Source organism: Lipotes vexillifer, unplaced genomic scaffold (assembly GCF_000442215.2).
Source record: "Lipotes vexillifer unplaced genomic scaffold, Lipotes_vexillifer_v1.1 scaffold2030, whole genome shotgun sequence".
NCBI lineage: Eukaryota > Metazoa > Chordata > Mammalia > Artiodactyla > Lipotidae > Lipotes > Lipotes vexillifer.
This window is the reverse complement of record NW_006791849.1, coordinates 529869-542934: the sequence shown is the minus strand read 5'-3', so window position 1 is coordinate 542934 and position 13066 is coordinate 529869. Positions and strand designations below refer to the sequence as shown.

At 44.2% G+C, this 13066-nt stretch overlaps 1 protein-coding gene and 1 pseudogene across 1 annotated transcript in view; one reads left to right on the top strand and one right to left on the bottom strand.

Annotated features, from left to right (window-relative positions):
- The window catches only part of CCDC60 (coiled-coil domain containing 60), a 164566-nt gene that overhangs the window by 73881 nt on the left and 77619 nt on the right, over positions 1-13066 (bottom strand). The gene's annotated exons all lie outside the window — the stretch shown is intronic.
- LOC103086400 (heterogeneous nuclear ribonucleoprotein A1 pseudogene) lies at positions 2270-3232 on the top strand (annotated as a pseudogene).

The window sequence follows — 13066 nt, the reverse complement described above, 5'->3', positions numbered from 1 at the left end:
CCACCCCCCCCCCCACGGCACCCACCCCGGCCCCCATTTACCCAGGGCCTGTTGAACTGCCTCAGTTTGAAAGATGTTCTGTTTACTACCTGATCCCAGGATTAAACTCTCATCTTCCTCTCACATTTGAGATGACCTTACATCAATCCCTAGCCCGGTGTCTGAGACAGACAGAGCAGGAACTTAGCAAAAGGTGTCTACAGTCACCCAACCTCCCAGGTCCTGTCCTGGCTGCGATCGTGTGTTTTCCCCGCCAGGGATCCCTCCCCCAACTCTATATCCTTTTTGCCTGGTCATTTCCTAGTCACTTTTCTAGACCAAACACTTCCTAAGGGTGTAAACTCAAAGAACCACAGAGGTATTTCAGGGAAACGGTAAATGAGTCCAAACACACTCTTTTTAAGGCGGTATCTAGTCTACAAAACACCATAGACACTCTTACCAATAATTTGGCCTGTGATCCCTTCTCCAACACTTCCCCGCTCCCAGGCCCCAGGGTCTGAGAGCTCTTTAAGCTCTTATTTTTATCTTTGTATAACTATCAATAAAGTGCTGTTCAATTGTACAACCTCAGGGCCACTATTAACACTGTATTCTACAAACCGAGTTTTTTTGGGGTGCCATTCACTCTGAAACATACATTGCGAATGGCAGCCCCTGGAACTGTGCAAAGGGGAAGCCCTGTTCTGAACATATACCACTCCTTTCCCCACCCCTGTCCTTGCATGGGTAGTAGGAGACCTTCAGAGAAAGTTCACTGGATCTAAAGGTTGCTTTTCAGCTAATGTGCATTTTGGGCTGTTTCAGGGCAGGGATGGAGATTCAGATTCTTGCCTTAACTAGTTGTTTGGATTTGGCTTTATTTAATGGATTCCCGAATAAGCTCTTCTGATTTAAAGATTGTCTTGCAAAGCAATGTTCTAATTGGTTTCTTTTACTTTGCACCCACATTCTGCCAGGAGACTCTTGTTTGGAGCTAATCTGACCCAGAACGACTCCTAAAGCTAAACACACAGTCAGATGTGCTGAGGGGCCAGGACATGCGTTTTCCTTAAATGGTACCCATGGGCCTGGCAGAGCAGCACCAAAACAGAATTTCCTGACCCTCAAAACTCTGTCTGTCTGCCTCATATGCAATCTAAGGGAACTTGCTGAAACATCATTCTCGGCACTTCTCAGGCTGTTTGATTTGACTGTCTTGCATTTTCTTGAAGTTCAGGGCAGAAAAGTGCTTCTGCAAGCATTCTTGCTTTGTTCTCATTTCCATGGGAAATTTTGGGGAGATAAAGTCCAGGTAAGTAAGTTTGTAAGGGGTCCTTCTAATCCCAAGGGGGATGGCAGTGTTCCGCTGTGATGAGGTTTGACTTTGGGAAAATGTCTCATTCCACATTACTGTCCATCTATTGAAATGATTTATGTGATGAACCTGGGCTGCTCAATAGAAAAAAATATATATATATGCTCTCTCTGTAAGTTTTTCAACAAGAAAAAGCCCAGAAAACCTCTACGGTCATACACTAGGGTGGCTTCCCTCAGATTGATCAGGGAAAAGGCATCTTGGAGCCCCTAAAGGTAACCTCTCACATGCAGGTAGCCCTGATTGTCTGGGGGAAGGTTCCTAATCAAACCTTATGGGATTTGAGAGCTATGATGGTGTGGATCAGTGAGACGTCAGGAAGAATGGCTAGTACGGTCTCTAAGAGCTTGGAGGACCTGTTCTCGACGACCCGTTGTGGCAGTGAGGGGCAATGGAGGACACAGCACCAATTTTCTCCCTCCACCTCTGGGTGTGGAAGGTAACCAATAAAGCTATTCATTAGACATTTCAAGGGGGAGGTGAAGCTCCTAGAGGGAGACACTTGACTTCCTGTGAAAAATTCATGTGATGGCTCCCATGGCTAGCTGGAAAAATATAAGAAGTGTGACTTAAATTTGTAGCCTCTCTATGTTACAAAAGAGATGGTCCTTATGATGCAGCTGCTCATATTCTAAATGCTTTCTGTGTACTAATTTAATCTTAAAAACAATGTCTGAAAAGTCTCTAGCTCTTTGTCTCTCAAGGCAAAGGACAAACTACAGCACCCTAAGCTTCTTAGTTGTATGCTCTCCAGCATTTGACTTTCCTTCCAATCAGACAGGAATGAGAAAACTCTGGGTCCCCGCACAGGTGATAAGAAAATCTCTCCTAAAGAATGGACAGCTCTTCTGCCCGTGGACGCCGCCAGGTAAGCATCGTTGACATCTCCCCCACCCCGTCTCCACTGCCGTCATGTCTAAGTCAGAGTCACCCAAAGAGCCCGAACAACTGCAGAAGCTCTTCATCGGAGGTTTGAACTTTGAAACAACCGACGACAGTCTGAGGAGCCATTGTGAGCAGTGGGGAGCGCTCACAGACTGTGTGGTGTTGAGTAATCCAAACACCAGGCGCTCCAGGGGCTTCGGGGTTGTCACATAAGCCACTGTGGAGGAGGTGGATGCAGCCATGAATGCAAGGCCACACGAGGTGGATGGAAGAGTTGTGGAACCAAAGAGGGCCATCTCAAGGGAAGATTCTCAAAGGCCTGGTGCCCACTTAACTGTGAAAAAGATTTTTGTTGGTGGCATTAAAGAAGACACTGACGAACATCACCTAAGAGATTACTTTGAACAGTATGGGAAAACTGAAGTGATTGAAATCGTGACTGACCGAGGCAGTGGCAAAAGGAGAGGCTTTGCTTTCGTAACCTTTGATGACCATGACTCTGTAGACAAGACTGTCATTCAGAAATACCACACTGTGAATGGCCACAACTGTGAAGTAAGGAAAGCCCTATCTAAGCGAGAGACGGCTAGTGCCTCATCCAGCCAAAGGGGTCGAAGTGGTTCTGGAAGCTTTGGTGGTGGTCGCGGAGGGGGTTTTGGTGGGAGTGACAACTTTGGTCATGGAGGAGACTTCAGCAGCCGAGGTGGCTTTGGTGGCAGCCACGGTGGCGGCGGCTATGGTGGCAGTGGAAATGGCCGTAATGGATTTGGTAACGATGGAAGCCATTTTGGAGGTGGTGGAAGCTACGACGATTTTGGCAGTTACAACCATCAATCTTCAAATTTTGGACCCATGAAAGGAGGAAACTTTCGAGGCAGAAGTTCTGGCCCCTATGGTGGCGGAGGCCAATACTTTGCCAAACCCCGAAACCAAGGTGCCTATGGTGGTTCCAGCAGCAGCAGGCGCTATGGCAGTGGCAGAAGGTTTTGATTACTGCCAGGAAACAAAGCTCAGCAGGAGAGGCGAGCCAGAGAAGTGAAGCTGCAGTTTACAACAGATTTGTGAACTCAGCCAAGCACAGTGGTGGCAGGGTCTAGCTGCCACAAAGAAGACATGTTTTAGACAATACTCATGTGTACGGGCAAAAAAAACTGTATTTGTGACTAAGTGTGTAACAGGTTATTTTAGTTTCTATTCTGTGGAAAGTGTAAAGCATTCCAACAAAGGGTTTTAATGTAGTTTTGTTTTTTTTGCGCCCATGCTGTTGATTGCTAAATGTAATAGTCTGACCATGATGCTGAATAAACGTGTCTTTTTTCAAAAAAAAAAAAGAATGGACAGAGTCCCAGTGGCATGGTCAAGCAGTTGGAATGAGGTAGAAACACCAGCCATCAGGAATACTGACTGTGTTGCTTGTATGTGTTAGTTTAACACATGCAATCCAAGGGCCAGACATATGCATCTTAACTCATTTACCCATCACAACCAAGTTTTATTATTATCCTCATTTTACAGAGGAGGGTAATGAGATTCAGAGAGATTAGGTAGCTTGCCCATATTCAAACAGTTTGTCAGTGGTGGAGCCGGGATTCAGGCTGGTTCCAAAAGCCATGATATACTACCTGTCAATACAGTAGATCAGGGGAGGGGTAGGCGACTGGAAAACTGGTTTTAAAGATGATTCTTGTTCTTATGCACTTCTGGAGTAGAGCCATGAGGAAATGTATACCTTTTGAAATATACCTTCAAGCATTAATTTTGGAATAACAGGGTTTGAACTGCCTGCTGTTTTATTGTTATTGTTGCTTTGTACTCCTGTGGGTCGTGGGCTGGACCAATGACCGAGCGTCACTTTTCTCACAGTGGGCTGCAGGCTGGTTCTTGGCCTGGCATGCTAAGTGTTGCTCCTGGGCACCGTACAGGTTCTCGGAGATGCGCTTGGCGAACTTGTGAGGTTTCTGACTTTTTAATATAATTTTATTTTATTTTACTTTGAAGTGAAATCATAACTGCAAAGCGTCAGTTAATATTACAGAGAAGATCCAGAAGAAGACAAGGTCAAAGGCTACAGTCTGTAGAGAACAAGTGGAAGTTTTCCCTTGCATTGATAAAGGTGAAGGGATTATAGTCTTTGGCAATGGGCTCATCTGAGTGACGGCCATCAGAACAATCACTTGTGGAGGGGCTGGGATTAAAGGGAGTACTGAGTAAGACCAAGATTTTATGTGAAGAATCCTGGGGAAGAGAAATGATCTCGCAGATGCAGATTGGGTCTGCCTATGGGTCAGTTGGACATTGCCAGTAAACTTGGGGGGAGAGTGTATTTCATGACCATTTTTTGTTTTCATTTTGCTCTCCATAAACTGCTCTTTTGCTTCTCATGACTATGCTAAGGTGAAAAGGGCAACAAGTCACGTCTGAGGTATTGTCAACCTCTTACACCCTGTTTTTGTTTTTGTTTTTTTTTGCTTTGCTCTCATTTCTTATGGGAAAAGCTCATTTGTTTCAAGCATTTATGAACTAGCTCTTTTCAGCAACTGAAACCCAGTATAAATCTAGAGGACTTCAGTTAAGGGGTCAAGAACCTTAAAGCTGCATGCCCTAGGAATTTATCTTATGGAGCTAGAGTATTAGAATGATGTAACTCCAAAGATGTCCATCTAAGCACTGTTTATATAACAGGAGAACTCATCAAAAACAACAAAGAAGTCGAATGATGGGAAATTGGTTAGATAAATTATGCTACATTCTTACACTGGAATATTACACAACCATTAAGATGGTTGTATATGAGTGAATATTTGATATTAAAGACACTGCTATTTGTTTTAGATGTGATAATATTACTGTGGTTATGATTTTAAAAAGAGTCCTTCTCTTCTTCTCTCGTCTTCTCTAGTCCTTCTCCTAGATAGTTGTTTGAATATTTATGGATAAAATGATAAACGCTTCAAAATAATAGGGGAGGATGATGTGTAAATGAAACAAGATTGACTATAAGCTGATAATCATTGATCATTGTATTGTTCTGTTCAAATACAGATACTTGAATATTTTCATACTAAAACGTTTAAAAAATGAAATTGTGGATGTGCATTTATTGACATGGAAGATGTTCATGATCTATTGCTAAATAAAAAATCAGTTTACCAAATGGAATATGCAAAATGGTTCTATTTCTTTTTTGGTTAAAAAATACACCTGTATATATAAAAATATTGATAAAAGTTGACATACCAAAATATGAATAGGGATGATTCCTAGGTGATGTAACTGAGTGTGGTTCTATTACTTATTAATATCTACTTCTCCATTCTTTCCAGTTTTTCTAAATCATCTTATTTGTGTATTTTTTTTTTTTTTTTGTGGTACGCGGGCCTCTCACTGCCGTGGCCTCTCCCGCCGCGGAGCACAGGCTCCAGACGCGCAGGCCCAGCGGCCACGGCTCACGGGCCCAGCTGCTCCGCGGCATGCGGGATCCTCCCGGACCAGGGCACGAACCCGTGTCCCCTGCATCGGCAGGCGGACTCGCAACCACTGCGCCACCAGGGAAGCCCTTATTTGTGTATTTTTAAAAGTTCTTTAAAATATAGGGCTCGGGAAACTGTTTGGCAGTATTGACTACAGCTGAGCCTACGCAAGCTCTGAGAGCCAACATTTCCACTTTTAGGTATGTTCCCAACAGAAATGCATACACATGTTCAGCCAAAAACATGCATAAGAATGTTCATAGCAGCTCTCTTCCTAATAGCCCTAAAGTGGAAACCACCCAAATGCCCATCAATCCCAGAACGAGTATGTTATGCTACCTTCACACAATGGAAACTGCCCAGAAACTGAAGGATTACAAACCCCAACTCTGTGAGGCAGTGTGGATAAATCTCAGAAACACAATGTCCAATGAAAAAAAAACAAACAGATACGATAAGAGTGCCAACTGTACAATTTCACTTACGCAACGTTCAAAACAGGAGATACTGGGCTTCCCTGGTGGTGCAGTGGTTGAGAGTCCGCCTGCCGATGCGGGGGACGCGGGTTCGTGCCCTGGTCCGGGAGGATCCCGCATGCCGCGGAGCGGCTGGGCCCGTGAGCCATGGCCGCTGAGCCTGCGCGTCCAGAGCCTGTGCTCCGCAACGGGAGAGGCCACAGCAGTGGGAGGCCCGCGTAGTGCCAAAACTTCTTTTCCCACTGTACTGGAGTTCTAGCTGATACAGTAAGGGAAAAAAATAAAAGTAATGAAAATTGCAAAAGAAAAAGTAAAACTGTCATTATTTGCAAAAAAAAAAAAAAAAAAAAAAAAAAAAAATAGGAGATACTAAATGTAAGTCCTAGAAGTCAGGAGAGTGATTTTCTTTGGGGTGAGATAGTGACTGGAAGGGCCGCAAGGAGGTTTTCTGAGGGGCCTGGTAATGTTCCTTTTCTTGATGGGGGTGTGGGTTCCATGGGTGTGTTCATCTTGTGAAAATTTATTGAGCTGTAGGCTTAATGATTTGTGTGCTTTCCTGTATTATGTTATATTTCAATAAAAAGTTCAAAAAAAATTACAGGGCTTAATGCAGGCAGCATTTGTGCTAAGTGGTGGATTAGTGCTTTATTGTACAGCCTGTGGTGACATCCATTAGAATAATGGCTTGTTGAACAGTCCCAATAGGAAGAGATTTCAAATTAATATGGAAAAATCCAGCGCTACCAGCTGCATTTGCACAGCCTCCGCTTACAAACTATGCATCCTCACTCCCCGCTCCTACCCGCCATCAGATTTGCTCCAATGGTCCCTTAAACATGGACCTTTGAGGTTCAGAATCTGGGATCGGGTGTGACATGCTGGATCTCGTGCTGAGCTCTGCCTGTAGCCCCATGACTGGGGACAGGGAGAAATCCATGGTATCATAATCATACTGTACAAGAGCTACAGTCACTTGGGGAACATGAAGGATGTAACACACACAGCTACCATTTATCAAGTATTTACCATGTGTCAGGCACTGTTCTAAGTGCTTTATTAACTCATTTAATCCTCACAAGATCCCTGAGAGAGGAAGAAAGTATTTTTGCAGTCTCTACTCTGGGGAATCAGAGAAATTAGGAAGGCTGCTCTCTACTATGTGGCTTGTAAGCCACAGAGCTGGGATTTGAACCCCAGCAGTCTGGCTCAAAGCCTGCATGGACTCACATGACGTGTCTGTGCTTACTGCTCTGAGCTAGGTTTCCTCGTGGCTCAGCCCGGGCCCCTGATCTTTTCAGGATGCATCCCGCCACCTTCCATTCCCCCTGTCCCCTCAGCCTGATGCCTAAAAAAAAAGCCAGAGGGATTCTGAAACATGCATTCATTCATTCAACAAAAGTATTTATAAACACCAAGTACATTCCAGACACTGTGCTGGACACCGACAATATATTTGGAGAAAGAGATATGGCCCCGGTTGTTAGGGAGCCTTTAATCTAGTGGTGGAAATGGCCATTATTCAAATAACTAAACAAAATTGCAAAATTATACACACTAAGCAAGAAGTACAACATGGAACAAAGGCCCTAGAGTAGATGTGAGTTCCAGCTCTGCTACTAACACATCCTGTGATCTTGGACAAGGCAATTCCTCTCTCTGGGCTATGGTTTCCTCACCTGGGACATGGGGGCCTTAGACTAGATGATCAATTCCCAAAATGACTGTGGTAGTCAATGCTATCACATCTGTGGGATGTTAATTTAGGATGGCTGCGCATGAGGACAAAACGTTCCATTGTCAGTTCAGTTGTGTTTTCACAACCTCTCTCTTCTTGTTATTCAAGCTTTTATTTCTGGACACATATTCCAGGGGATGCTGGGGTATGCCACCAGAATCCCCCTTCTAGACAGAGGCCCCCATTTCTCCAGGTGCTGGTGTCTGCTGAGGGCTCATAGCTGAGTTCTTTCTCGGGATCTGTCATCAAATAAAAGGAGCTGCTTCAATAAAGGGTATGCCCCTCCTTAGAGGAAACCTGCATTCAGCGACGGGTTCCTCCAAGAACAAAGGTCTGGTCCTCTTGCCTCTAAAGCTGGGATATCTCAGAATGGCCATCCCAGCTCCAGAGCTCCCTGCGGGATCATCTGAAGTTTGCACTGTGATTGCTTCTTAGCACAACTCCTCCCTCTGCCCGTCCTGCTGTCCTTACTTGCTTACAGGTGTTGCTCCTAAGAGCACTTCCCAATGAACAATCTGCACGAAAATCTCCATCTCAGAGTCTGTCCCAGGGAAAGTGACCTACAGCAGTTATAGGTGCAAGAGTGACCCTCAGAAGTAGACTCCAAAATAGGATTTTGGATCAGTCTCCCAAGGCAACAGAAATAAAAGCAAAAATAAACAAATGGGACCTAATCAAACTTGTAAGCTTCTGCACAGCAAAGAAAACCATCAACAAAACAAATGGACAACTTGCAGAACAGGAGAAAAGATCTGCAGACGACACCACTGACAAGGGGTTAATATCCAAAATATACAAACAGCTCATACAACTCAGTATCAAAAAAGCAAATAACCCAATCAGAAATGGGCAGAAGACCTAAATAGACATTTCTCCAAAGAATACATCTGGATAGTCAATAGGCACATAAAATATTCAACATCACTAATTATTATAGAAATGCAAATGAAAACCAGAATGAGGCATTGCCTCACACTGGTCAGATGGCCATCACCAACAAGTCTACAAATAATAAATGGTGGAGAGGGTGTGGAGAAAAGGAAACCCTCCTCCACTGTTGGTGGGAATGTAAATTGGTGCAGCCACTATAGAGAACAGTACAGAGGTTCCTTAAAAAATACTAAAAATAGATCTACCATATGACCCAGCAATTCCAGTACTGGGTATGTATCTGGAAAACATGAAAACTCTAATTTGAAAAGACACATTCACCCCAATGTTCACAACAACACTAGTTACAATAGCCAAGACAGAGAAGCAACCCAAGTGCTCATTAATGGATTGGCTTAAAAAGATGTGGTACATATATACAATGGAATATTACTCAGCCATAAAAAAGAATGGAATATTACCATTTGCAGCAACATGGATGGGCCTAGAGAATATTATGCTTAGTGAAATAGGTCAGACAGAGAAAGAAAATACTATATGATATCACATATGTGGAATCTAACAAATACTACAAATGAATCTATATACAAAACAGAAACAGACTCATAGACACAGAAAACAAACTTAGGGTTACCAAAGGGGAATGGGAGGGGAGGGAGGGACAAATTAGGCACATGGGATTAACAGATACACACTACTATACATAAAGTAGATAAACAACAAGGATTTACTGTATAGCACAGGGAATTTTACCCAATACCTTGTAATAGCCTATAATGGAATATAATCTGCAAAAAAAAAGATGGAATTTTGGAGCTGGATTAACCACCATCCATCTGGCAATGAAGACCTGATCCAGTGGCGTGCTGAGCCAAGCCAGATCAGCTTGTGAGCGTGGACTGTGGACATCTCTTCCCAACCACACATTCAGTGCCATCACATTAGTAGCTTGCGGCTGGCTATGGTGGGAGTATTTACACCACAAAAACGAGTAAATACAACATATCAAGATTTTTCCCCCCACTGAAGAGTGGGGTGTTAAACACGGGCCAGCAAGCCACCCAGCCCGTCTCTGGCAGTAGGTGCAGTAGTGAGAGGCCCTGGTAGGTTGCGGAAAGAGCAGCCGTCAGCACTCTCAGCAGGGAAGACGGGGCCAGACACCCACGGGAGGTGCTGCAGCGGCTGGTGCAACATCTCAAGCTGTTGAGAGGTCTGGGGGAGGTGACGGTAACAAAGACTGTGGAGCTAGATGGCTCTTGTGCGGGGTCTACTGGTGCACCGGAGAAGGTAATAAAAGAGTGAGCGTGGGTAATCACCGATTCAAGGTGAAGCGTGAAAGCTAGAGAGCCTCTTGGCACATGTAACATTCCCTGTGACGTAGTTATGATCCCAGTTATAACCCATCATAAGATGGAAGTGGTACACCTGGAATCAGGCACGAGCAGGGTCAGAGGGCACAATTAAGGTGCGTGAGTGGTGGTGCGGACTCCTGTGTCACCCACCGGCGACGCTGCACCATCCTGTGCCTCCACTGCCTGACAGCACCCCCCAATAGACCACGGCACACAAGTCTCCACCTGAGACTGCTTCCCTAGTGACCCATCCTCCGACACATATTAAATGTCAGTGGATTTTATATCCAGACTTTTATCTAGTTTTTCTCCCTCATTCACGGTGTCAAATCTGCCACGTAGCCAGAAATGGAAGTCCATGGTTTAAAAATTAGCCAATGCTGAGCTATGTGCGTTTAAGTAGACTCCCTTGCTACAGAACTTTACAGAACTTTGCAATTCTACTGTGAATTGGGGATCTCTGAGGTGGGGATATAGCTCACAGCATTTTCCAAACATATGTGACCACAGAACACTTCTCATAGTGCATCTTGTAGGGTGGGTGCTCAGCTCAACATACAAGGGGACACTCTGGAGAAGGTGACCTGTTCTTTTCAAGAGCAAGAGTTCTTTTCAAAATCCAGGGTGTCTCCTAAAACCATTACCTCCCTCTGCTCGTGGTTTGGGGGGACTGAGGTCAGCATTACTGCAGTGATACTGAAAATGATGGAAGAGTAACAGTTGTCACTCACTGTCAGTATTTTATCTCCTGGCATATCCTCTCTGAATGTAGCTGATATAGACTCTCCCTCTGGTAAAAATAAAAAAAAAGGGATGCAAATGAAACAAACTCTGACCTGGATAATATCCCCTCCGTTCCCTCCCAGCTCTGGGGAAGCCAAATATAGTGTGAGGTCTTTGTTTTAGATAACAGACCATCTCTTTTTCTTCCTCTGTCCCTTAAACACACACACACACACACACACACACACCACACGTGCGTGCACGTACACACATTTAATCAATAAGGTAAATTCACCTTAAGACCTATTTACCTAAAAGTTTTATAGGGTAGTGCAGAACTGAGTTAAATCATTTTTTTGCCCACAGGAGAGAAGCATATATTGTCTGTACTATGCAGGCTTCCCCTGAAATGGTAAGGAGCATGTTTTTGCATGGTCCAAGACCACTGAGGTCTAGGGAACGGAAGCTGCCAGCCTGAGGTCTTCTAGCTTGTCACACATGGGTGGGACTCTGAGTTCCTTGGTCTTGCCTCTGTTTTCAGATCACTGGAGGAGTAAAGGGAAGGAAGTGAAGCAGAACAGGAGATTTTACGCATATTGTCTCATTTCGTCCTCACCAAAAAAATCCTTGAAAGAAGGCATTGATTCCATTCTACAGATGAGAAGTAGGTTTAGAGAAGTAAAATGACCAGGCTGAGGTCACTGAGCTGATGAGTGACAGGACGGGGTTTCTTTGCTTCCAAAGCTCATGCCCTTCGTTGCTGCCCTTGAATATCTGCAGACAGTCTCAGGACAACCAGCTTAAAGACAACAACAACTACCTTTTTTTTTTTTTTTTTTTAACAACTACCTTTTATCGATCTACTCCTACATTCTTCACCCATATCTGCCCCCGCAAATCCCAACAACTGTGTGAAGCAGACTTCTTATCCCTGCAACGCATCCCATAGATAAAGAAACCAAGCTCTACAGAAGTGAACTGATTCGTTCGTGGCCACCCAGGCAATAACTGGTCAAGATTTGAACCCACAGCTGAATCCAAAGCCAGTGCACTTTCAACTATACTGTGTGAACCCTCCAAACCTGGCTATAAGCCTGAGAACACTGCCTGTCATCTGGGAAAGGATTTCAGAAAACAGAGTTTTGTGTAAACCTTTATGTAACAAAAGGTTCAAGGGTTCAAGATATTTTGATGCTTAAATTTGAAAACATGGCCTTCTAGCTGAGTTCCTTTTAATGTGGGATCCTCTGAGGCAGCCATAGCCATAATGAGAGAAATTAAACAAAGATATCCACCCTCCGTGGAGAGTGGTACAAGAAAAGCAGAGAAGGAAACTTGCCCTAGAACTATAGTTAACTAGAGGTGTCAAAGACACATGAAGATACCAGTAACAAAGAAAAAGTAGGTACAGCCTCTGGGTCCCGTTCAAGATGATAAAAATGCAATTAACTCGAGCCAGGTTCCTCCAGCCCACAGCAGTGACCTACCCTTTGGGTGTGCGGCTGTGTTGATCATTTCTGGGCTAAGGACACAGGGCCAAGCCCTTTCCTTCATGGAACATGCTGGGAACTCATTAATGTCCACCCGCTGGCTGCAGGGCATGGGGATGATGCAATGTGGGGGAACTAAGGTCTTCTTTGAATGATTCATAAGGTACCACTCAGAAGGCTTAACTTTGCCTGCATTCCAAAGTATTGACCAGCATATAAATCCATGATGTTAAACAATTCTGCGGCTTTGAGGCAAGTCTCAAGTCTGGGGAGGGGGCAGTGGGAAGAATCAGGCTTAAACTTTGAAATGTTCTGGGCTATAGGCTATGGACGTGGAGGTCCTGGGTGTAGAGTGACGAGACGCAGAAGCCATTGAGAACCGTCAGTAAATGTCAGAGGTCAACAACAATTTTTCAACTGTTTAAATTCACTGATTAAGATCAGCCTCATTTATGACGGGATTTGAGTGAGGTTTGTTCTCCTGCTGGTCTTTTACACTCCCTCCCTCATTTTGGATTAATAAGGTGCCATATTATAGATACCAAAGTCTCCTTTTGAGTCTTCTAATTTATAGATGACAAATAAATTACATCCTGTTTAACAACTCTAATCAATGGTGGTAGCTGCCTGGAGTGCTGGATTGAGAGGACTTTTGAGACCAAGTCTGGGCTCAAATGGAAAGAGTGC